We start from the raw sequence: 11,087 nt of genomic DNA, 5'->3' as shown, positions 1-11,087 counted from the left end.
GTAAGGTGGTATATTAATAAACTGTGGCCAGTGATTTTACCCAAAGCTTTGCCTACGTGTCTAAGTTATTTTAGATTAGAGTGCCGGTGCTTAGGGATGCCGGTAGGTCGACCTCTCCCCCTTATAAAAGTAGCTGCTGGCGGCGGGAGGAGAGCCAGCGGTTCCTGGGTGTGTGCACCTGCGGTCCCTTACAGACTGCAGCGACCCATTAGGACTGTGGAGGAGAGGGGTAGCGGCATAGCAGCCGCAGGCTTACCGAAAGTGCTCACTACTGAGCAATATGGTCCCCTTACCCGAAGTGGGAGCCGCAGCGGGAGGAATAGCTGGAGTTGCGCCGCAGGAGAAAGTCAGAGGACATCCAGAAGAGACATCCGGTGCAGCGCTGACTCCTGACTGACAGCGCTTGCCTACTGAGCGGTGTTTTACCCCCACACCTGAAGCGGGTGCGGGAGCGGCAGCGGCAGCCGGAGAAGACAGCTGTGCTGCACGGAAGAAGTCAGGCAGCAGCAGCAGCAGCACCAGCGGGCTGAGGTGGGGAGGATCAGTATGGTCCCTTACGTGCGGCTCACATTCAGATCCATCCGGCTCCCTTCCCCTCCTCCCCTGCACCCTTAGCAGCCTGCCCCCACATCTCATTCACCCACCGCCGCAGACTCCTCCCCCACACGGTTATTATAATAAGGCTACCCCCTTCCCTCCCTGCTGTGTGTCCAGCCACCCCCCCCCTCACCTGCTGTGTGTCCAGCCTACCCCCCCCCTCCCTGCTGTGTGTCCAGCCACCCCCCCCTCACCTGCTGTGTGTCTGGCCTACCCCCCCTGCTGTGTGTCCAGCCCCCCCCCCCCCTCCCTGCTGTGTGTCCGGCCTACCCCCCCCCCCCTCCCTGCTGTTTGTCCGGCCTACCCCCCCCTCCCTGCTGTGTGTCCAGACCCCCCCCCCTCACCTGCTGTGTGTCCAGCCACCCCCCCCTCACCTGCTGTGTGTCCGGCCTACCCCCCCCCTCCCTGCTGTTTGTCCGGCCACCCTCCCCTCCCCTGCTGTGTGTCCGGCGGCCTACCCCACCCCCCTCCCTGCTGTGTGTCCGGCCTACCCCCCCCTCACCTGCTGTGTGTCCAGCCCCCCCCTCACCTGCTGTGTGTCCAGCCCCCCCCCCCTCCTCCCCTGCTGTGTGTCCGGCCTACCCCCCCCCCCCTCCCTGCTGTTTGTCCGGCCACCCTCCCCTTCCCTGCTGTGTGTCCGGCCACCCTCCCCTTCCCTGCTGTGTGTCCGGCCACCCTCCCCTCCCCTGCTGTGTGTCCGGCCACCCTCCCCTCCCCTGCTGTGTGTCCGGCCACCCTCCCCTCCCCTGCTGTGTGTCCGGCCTACCCCCCCCTCCCCTGCTGCGTGTCCAGCCCCCCCCCCCTCCCCTGCTGCGTGTCCAGCCCCCCCCCCCTCACCTGCTGCGTGTCCAGCCCCCCCCCCTCACCTGCTGTGTGTCCAGCCCCCCCCCCTCACCTGCTGTGTGTCCAGCCCCCCCCCCTCACCTGCTGTGTGTCCAGCCCCCCCCCCGCCTGCTGTGTGTCCAGCCCCCCCCCCTCACCTGCTGTGTGTCCAGCCCCCCCCTCACCTGCTGTGTGTCCAGCCCCCCCCCTCACCTGCTGTGTGTCCAGCCCCCCCCTCACCTGCTGTGTGTCCAGCCCCCCCCCTCACCTGCTGTGTGTCCAGCCCCCCCCCCTCACCTGCTGTGTGTCCAGCCCCCCCCTCACCTGCTGTGTGTCCAGCCACCCCCCCTCCCCTGCTGTGTGTCCGGCCTACCCCCCCCCCCCCGCCGCCTCCCTGCTTTTTGTCCGGCCACCCTCCCCTCCCCTGCTGTGTGTCCTGCCTACCCCCCCTCCCTGCTGTGTGTCCAGCCACCCCCCCCCTCACCTGCTGTGTGTCCGGCCTACCCTCCCCCCCCTCCCCTCCCCTGCTGTTTGTCTGGCCACCATCCCCTCCCCTCCCCTGCTGTGTGTTCGGCAACTCCCCCCTCTTCCTGCTGTGTTCGGCCACCCCCTACCCCCTCCCCTCCCTGCCGTGTGTCCGGTCACCCTCCCCTCTCTGCTGTGTGTCCAGCCACCCCCCCCTCTCTGCTGTGTGTCCGGCCACCCCCCCCAGACACGCAGCGCCTGACACACACAGACATGCAACGCCTGACACGCATGCGCATATGCAGCGCCTGACGCACACGCACACAGCACCTGACACACACACACACACACACACAGCACCTGACACACACGCACACACACAGCACCTGACACATACACACACAGCACCTGACACTCACACGGACCTGACACACGCGCACACACTCACACGCAGCACCTGACACACGCACACACAGACGCAGCACCTGACACTCACACGGACCTGACACACACGCACACACTCACACGCGGCGCCTGACGCACACGCGGCGCCTGACGCACACGCGGCGCCTGACGCACACGCGGCGCCTGACAGACACTCGGCGCCTGACAGACACGCGGCGCCTGACACACACGCACAGGCAGCGCCTGGCACACACGCACAGGCAGCGCCTGACACACACGCAGCGCCTGACACACACAGACACGCAGCGCCTGACACACACAGACACGCAGCGCCTGACACACACAGACACGCAGCGCCTGACGCACAGGCAGCGCCTGACACACACGCGCCTGACACACGCAGCGCCTGACACACGCAGCGCCTGACACACGCAGCGCCTGACACACACACGCACCTGACACTCACATGCTCCTGACACACGCAGCACCTGACATACTCACACGCAGCACCTGAGACACACGCAGACACGCAGCATCTGACACACACACACGCAGCACCTGACACACACACGCAGCACCTGACACACAAACACGCAGACACGCAGCGCCTGACACACACGCAGACACGCAGCGCCTGACACACACGCAGACACGCAGCGCCTGACACACACGCAGACACGCAGCGCCTGACACACACGCAGCGCCTGACACACACGCAGCGCCTGACACACACGCAGAGCCTGACACACACGCAGCGCCTGACACACACGCAGACACGCAGCGCCTGACAGACACGCAGCGCCTGACAGACACGCAGCGCCTGACAGACACGCAGCGCCTGACAGACACGCAGCGCCTGACAGACACGCAGCGCCTGACAGACACGCAGCGCCTGACACACACGCAGACACGCAGCGCCTGACACACACGCAGCGCCTGACACACACGCAGCGCCTGACACACACGCAGACACGCAGCGCCTGACACACACGCAGACACGCAGCGCCTGACACACAAGCAGACACGCAGCGCCTGACACACACGCAGACACGCAGCGCCTGACACACACGCAGACACACAGCGCCTGACACACACGCAGACACGCAGCGCCTGACACACACGCAGACACGCAGCGCCTGACACACACGCAGACACGCAGCGCCTGACACACGCAGACACGCAGCACCTGACAGACACGCACACACACACACACACACACAGCACCTGACACAGATATGCAGCGCCTGACACACACACGCAGACATACAGCGCCTGACACACACACACGCAGACATGCAGCACCTGACACACACATGCAGCACCTGACAGACACACACACACACACACACACAGACATGCAGCACCTGACACACCCACACACACACACATGCATCACCTGACACACCCACACACACAGACATGCATCACCTGACACACCCACACACATATACAGACATGCAGCACCTGACACACACACATACACACACACAGACATGCAGCGCCTGACACACACACACATACAGACATGCAGCACCTGACACATACAAACATGCAGCACCTGACACACACACACACGCAGCACCTGACACACATATATACATGTGGCATTTAACGCGCACACGCACAGCACCTGACACACAATCATATACACTCAGAGCACCTAACACACACATACACTCGCAGCACCTCACACACACTCGTATACACACGCAGCACCTGCCACTCACACATATATACACATGCAGCACCTGCCACTCCCACATACATGAACAGCACCTGACACACACATACACGCGCAGCACCTGACAGTCACACACATACAGATGCGACAGCTGACACAAACACATACACGCTCAACACCTGACACCCACGTGGCAGTTGACGCATACAAATGCAGCACCTGAAATACACACATATACACGTGCAGCACCTGAGACACACACATACACGTACAGCACCTGAGACACACACACACACATGTATGTACACGCGCGGCTCCAGGCACACACATACGTACGTACACACGCGGCACTTGACACACACACGTACACGCGCGGCACCTGACACACACACACACACACACGTACGTACATGTGTGGCACCTGACACACACACGTATGCACACGTGTGGCTCCTGACACACACGCGCGTTGCTCCTGACACACACACATGTACGTACGCGCTCGGCTCCTGACACACACACGTATGTATACGCGCGGCACCTGAAACCTACACGTATGTACGTATACGCGCGGCTCCTGACACCCTCACGCATGTACACGCGTGGCTCCTGGCACACTGGCACACACACACACACGTACACGCGCGGCACCTGACACATACACGCGTGTACGTACACACATGCACAGCACCTGACATACACACATGTAGGTACGCGCCACCTGACACACACACACACACACACACACACGTACACGCACGACACCTGACACACACGTACGTACGTACGTACGTACGCGCACGGCACCTGACACACACGTACATACTAGTGATGAGTGGGTTCGGTTCGTCGGAATCCGGACCCCCCGAACTTCACCCATTTTACATGGGTCCGAGGCAGGTTCGAACCTTCCCGCCTTTGTTCGGCTAACCCGAGCGCGCCCGAACGTCATCATCCCGCTGTCGGATTCCCGCGAGAATCGGATGTCTGCATTCGTGGAAAGGGGTCCCATGTGTAAACATGGGACCCCTTTCAGTCCGTCTGGTCCGGGTGTTCGGTTTGTTGTTTTGCCAAGTACGTGGAGTTAATCTGGAACCTGGATCAGGTGAGTATAATTATCTTTTATTTTCAGGTACCCGTGGATTCTACTTGGAGAAGAGGACCGACTGCTTCGTGTCAACATAGGTAAGTATGTGTGTGTCGGCAGGTGTGAAATAAAGTTATACTTTCACGGTGTCTGTGTCCTGTTTTTATTTGGGTATTTTTTCCCCAGTAGAACTACAGGTACCAGCGGGCCCGTTTTTCTCCCGCATGCTGGTACTTCTGGTTCTCAAAGTACCAGATTGCGGGGGAGGCTTGCTGGGACTTGTAGTACTACTGGAAAAAACAATATTCTTTCAATTTTCTCAAGGCTATCAGCCTCCCATCCGCAGCCCTTGGATGGGGGGGACAGCCTCGGGCTTCACCCCTGGCCCTTGGGTGGCTGGGGGGGGACCCCTTGATTGAAGGGGTCCCCACTCCCCCAGGGTACCCCGGCCAGGGGTGACTAGTTGGATATTTAATGCCACGGCCGCAGGGCACTGTATAAAAGTGACCCCCGGCTGTGGCATTATCTGTCCAGCTAGTGGAGCCCGATGCTGGTGTAAAAATAATGGGGGACCCTACTCTTTTTGTCCCCCGTATTTTTTGCACCAGCACCAGGCGCAGAGCCCGGAGCTGGTTTTAAAAATACGGGGGATCCCCTGTCCGTTTTTCCCCCGGATTTTTAGAACCAGGACCGGCTCGAAGAGCCCGAGGCTGGTTATGCTTTGGAGGGGGGACCCCACGCAATTTTTCTTTTCCGGGTTTTTCACATTCCATTTAAAAAAATAAATAAAATAATAATAATCTTTTAAAAAATATATAAATAATACTTGTGCCTCCAAAAAAGACAAACCAAGTACCTAATCCCTTCTAATATAAATAGATATGCTATTACCCCAAAAAAATATTATTTTTTATTAGATTCCGCCTGCAAAGTGTGGCGGATTGAAAATGACGAATTTACTGTTTAAAAGCACTGTTGTCGAATTTACAAACTTCAATTGAATATACTTTTGTTGAATTGCCGCATTTGTACCATTGCAGAAAAGTCGAATTTGTCAAATGTCGAATTTTAAAAAGTCGAATTTTGAAAGGATGCAAGAATAGGCCCCGCCCCCTTCTTCACATCAGCCGTCCCCTTCTACCCCTGTACCTTGCTCTCTCCTGTCTGTGCTCTCTCCCGTCTGTAGGACTAAGCCCCGCCCCCTTCTTACCCTCCAGTGACTGCTCTCTCCTGACAAGTGGACCAGGCCTGCCCCCTACACGCTGCTGGTGTCTTCATTGTTACTTGGTCTGGAGCTCCGTTGGGGAGAGAACTCACGTGAGCTCATTAAGAATGAGGAACTGGGATGTTTTAATTTTATTGTGAGTAGTGTAGTGTGGTGATGTAGTATGTTGTATGGGGGGTATAGTGTAACTATGAAGTGCAGCATATGGGAGGGCTATAGCATAGTGATGTAGTGTGGCATATGGGGGGTGGTAGCGCATAGGCGTGCGTACAGGGGGTGCCTGGTGCGCACAGGCACTCCCTAATGTCCAGCACCGCTGCACGCCACGCTTGCTGTGGCACAGTGATCGCTGAGTGTGTGATCGGTGGAGCCTAGCCTGTAGCTCATTTCCGTACCTCCCACCACCGCTGCGCCCGCCCCCCCTCTGCCTGCTGCTAATACTATGCTGAGTGCATTCGTCGGCGGCCTCACTGGGGGGACTGGTGTCACCTTGCAATGTGACGTGGTGATGTCCGCCTATGCTCTCCTCCCGCCCACCCGTGCTTTCCTCCCGCTGCGGTCTCTCAGTCCTAGTGTGCCGCGGCTGCCACACCACTGGCAGTGTTCCTCTAGGGGGGACTGGGAGCCGCCGGCAGACACATTCTGCTGAGACTTACTTGTCAGTGCGGGTTCCGGATGGCAGGCGGCGGGTGGGAGGGCAGACGGGGAGCAGGTGTCACAAGGAGTGTGTGGGTAACTAATTCACAATACTTCCGCTCAACGTGGCACTGCTGGTCCTTCATCTCCCATGTCTCTTCACCAGGTGGCGGGCGGCCCGGAAATTAAGTGATGTGTTGTGCAGCAGTCAGTGTGAAGTGACTGTGAGTAACACTGATGGTGCTGATGATGCTGCTGCAGAATCGGGAAGCAATTAATTCATAAATATAATGTACTCAGTGTATTATACATACATAAACATGTACATACGTGTATTTGTGTATACATGTATATACATGAGTGTGTGTGCATATATATATATATATATATACAGCCAGTTCCCAGGAACAAAAGTCCTCCCCCGCTTCCGCTAAGTCCACAGCATGACGCTGGGGCTCCACTGGTGGAGCCAGGTGTGGTGGGGGCCCGTCTCAAGTGCTTCAGCAATCAGTGAGCTTGCTCACAGGTGGATCCCTGGATTCTACAAGTAGTGTCTCAGGGATTCAAGCTGGAATTCGAGACGTCGTCCCCTCGCCGTTTCCTAAAATCTGCCTTGCCAACATCTCCCTTGGACAGGGAGGCTGTGATAGAGGCAAATTCACAAGCTGTATTTGCAGCAGGTGATAGTCAAGGTACCCCTCCTTCAACAAGGAAGGGGTTACTATTCCACAATGTTTGTGGTACCGAAACCGGACGGTTCGGTGAGACCCATTTTAAATTTTAAATCTTTGAACACGTATATAAAACGGTTCAAGTTCAAGATGGAATCGCTCAGGGCGGTTATCTCAAGCCTGGAGGAAGGGGATTACATGGTATCACTGGACATCAAGGATGCTTACCTGCATGTCCCCATTTACTCTCCTCACCAGGAGTACCTCAGATTTGTGGTACAGGACTGTCATTCTGCGGTGGGACTGCCGCATTCTAGATCAGTAAAAGCCCATTCCACGAGGAAGGTGGGCTCTTCTTGGGCGGCTGCCCGAGGGGTCTCTGCTTTACAACTTTGCCGAGCTGCTACTTGGTCGGGGTCAAACACATTTGCAAGATTTTACAAGTTTGACACCCTGGCTGAGGAGGACCTGGAGTTCGCTCATTCGGTGCTGCAGAGTCATCCGCACTCTCCCTCCCGTTTGGGAGCTTTGATATAATCCCCATGGTCCTTACGGAGTCCCAGCATCCACTTAGGACGTCAGAGAAAAATAAGAATTTACTTACCGATAATTCTATTTCTCATAGTCCGTAGTGGATGCTGGGAACTCCGTAAGGACCATGGGGAATAGCGGCTCCGCAGGAGACTGGGCACAAAAAGTAAAAGCTTTAGACTAGCTGGTGTGCACTGGCTCCTCCCCCTATGACCCTCCTCCAAGCCTCAGTTAAGATACTGTGCCCGGACGAGCGTACATAATAAGGAAGGATCTTGAATCCCGGGTAAGACTCATACCAGCCACACCAATCACACCGTACAACTCGTGATCTGAACCCAGTTAACAGTATGATAACCGTAGGAGCCTCTGAAAAGATGGCTTCCAACAATAAACAACCCGATTTGTTTGTAACAATAACTATATACAAGTATTGCAGACAATCCGCACTTGGGATGGGCGCCCAGCATCCACTACGGACTATGAGAAATAGAATTATCGGTAAGTAAATTCTTATTTTCTCTGACGTCCTAGTGGATGCTGGGAACTCCGTAAGGACCATGGGGATTATACCAAAGCTCCCAAACGGGCGGGAGAGTGCGGATGACTCTGCAGCACCGAATGAGAGAACTCCAGGTCCTCCTCAGCCAGGGTATCAAATTTGTAGAATTTAGCAAACGTGTTTGCCCCTGACCAAGTAGCTGCTCGGCAAAGTTGTAAAGCCGAGACCCCTCGGGCAGCCGCCCAAGATGAGCCCACCTTCCTTGTGGAATGGGCTTTTACAGATTTTGGCTGTGGCAGGCCTGCCACAGAATGTGCAAGTTGAATTGTACTACAAATCCAACGAGCAATCGTCTGCTTAGAAGCAGGAGCACCCAGTTTGTTGGGTGCATACAGTATAAACAGCGAGTCAGATTTTCTGACTCCAGCAGTCCTGGAAACATATATTTTCAGGGCCCTGACTACGTCCAGCAACTTGGAGTCCTCCAAGTCCCTAGTAGCCACAGGTACCACAATAGGTTGATTCATGTGAAACGCTGAAACCACCTTAGGGAGAAATTGAGGACGAGTCCTCAATTCCGCCCTATCCGAATGAAATATCAGGTAAGGGCTTTTATAGGATAAAGCCGCCAATTCTGATGCGCGCCTGGCTGAAGCCAGGGCCAACAGCATTACCACTTTCCATGTGAGATATTTCAAATCCACTGTGGCAAGTGGTTCAAACCAATGTGATTTTAGGAACCCTAAAACTACATTGAGATCCCAAGGTGCCACTGGAGGCACAAAAGGAGGCTGTATATGCAGTACCCCTTTGACAAACGTCTGAACTTCAGGCACTGAAGCCAGTTCTTTCTGGAAGAAGATCGACAGGGACGAAATTTGAACCTTAATGGATCCTAATTTTAGGCCCATAGACAATCCTGCTTGCAGGAAATGTAGGAAACGACCCAGTTGAAAATCCTCCGTAGGGGCCTTCTTGGCCTCACACCACGCAACATATTTTCGCCAAATGCGATGATAATGTTTTGCAGTTACATCCTTCCTGGCCTTGATCAGGGTAGGGATGACTTCATCTGGAATGCCTTTTTCCTTCAGGATCCGGCGTTCAACCGCCATGCCGTCAAACGCAGCCGCGGTAAGTCTTGGAACAGACAAGGTCCCTGCTGGAGCAGGTCCTTCCTTAGAGGCAGAGGCCACGGGTCCTCCGTGAGCATCTCTTGCAGCTCCGGGTACCAAGTTCTTCTTGGCCATTCCGGAGCCACGAGTATCGTTCTTACTCCTCTCCTTCTTATGATTCTCAGTACTTTTGGTATGAGAGGAAGAGGAGGGAACACATATACCGACTGGAACACCCACGGAGTTACCAGAGCGTCCACCGCTATTGCCTGAGGGTCCCTTGACCTGGCGCAATATCTGTCCAGTTTCTTGTTGAGACGGGACGCCATCATGTCCACCTTTGGTTTTTCCCAACGGTTTACAATCACTTGGAAGACTTCTGGATGAAGTCCCCACTCCCCCGGGTGGAGGTCGTGTCTGCTGAGGAAGTCTGCTTCCCAGTTGTCCACTCCCGGAATGAACACTGCTGACAGTGCTATCACATGATTTTCCGCCCAGCGGAGAATCCTTGCAGCTTCTGCCATTGCCCTCCTGCTTCTTGTGCCGCCCTGTCTGTTTACGTGGGCGACAGCCGTGATGTTGTCCGACTGGATCAATACCGGTTGACCCTGAAGCAGAGGCCTTGCTTGACTTAGGGCATTGTAAATGGCCCTTAGCTCTAGGATATTTATGTGAAGAGACGTTTCCATGCTTGACCACAAGCCCTGGAAATTTCTTCCCTGTGTGACTGCTCCCCAGCCTCTCAGGCTGGCATCCGTGGTTACCAGCATCCAATCCTAAGAAGCCACCATTTTTCCCAGGACTCTCGTGCACTGATGCACTGACACTTGTCCTGGTTTTAGGAGGTTCCTGACTAGCTCGGATAACTCCCTGGCCTTCTCCTCTGGGAGAAACACCTTTTTCTGGACTGTGTCCAGAATCATCCCTACGAACAGTAGACGTGTTGTTGGAATCAGCTGTGATTTTGGGATATTTAGAATCCACCCGTGCTGACGTAGCACTACCTGAGATAGTGCTACTCCGACCTCTAACTGTTCCCTGGACCTTGCCCTTATCAGGAGATCGTCCAAGTAAGGGATAATTAATACGCCTTTTCTTTGAAGAAGAATCATCATTTCGGCCATTACCTTGGTAAAGACCCGTGGTGCCGTGGACAATCCAAACGGCAGCATCTGAAACTGATAATGACAGTTTTGTATCACAAACCTGAGGTACCCTTGGTGAGAAGGGTAGATTGGGACATGGAGATAAGCATCCTTGATGTCTAGAGATACCATATAGTCCCCTTCTTCCAGGTTCGCTATCACTGCTCTGAGTGACTCCATCTTGAATTTGAACCTTTTTATGTAA

This window comes from Pseudophryne corroboree, unplaced genomic scaffold (assembly GCF_028390025.1).
Source record: "Pseudophryne corroboree isolate aPseCor3 unplaced genomic scaffold, aPseCor3.hap2 scaffold_249, whole genome shotgun sequence".
NCBI classification, from domain to species: domain Eukaryota; kingdom Metazoa; phylum Chordata; class Amphibia; order Anura; family Myobatrachidae; genus Pseudophryne; species Pseudophryne corroboree.
This window is presented reverse-complemented; position numbering follows the sequence as displayed.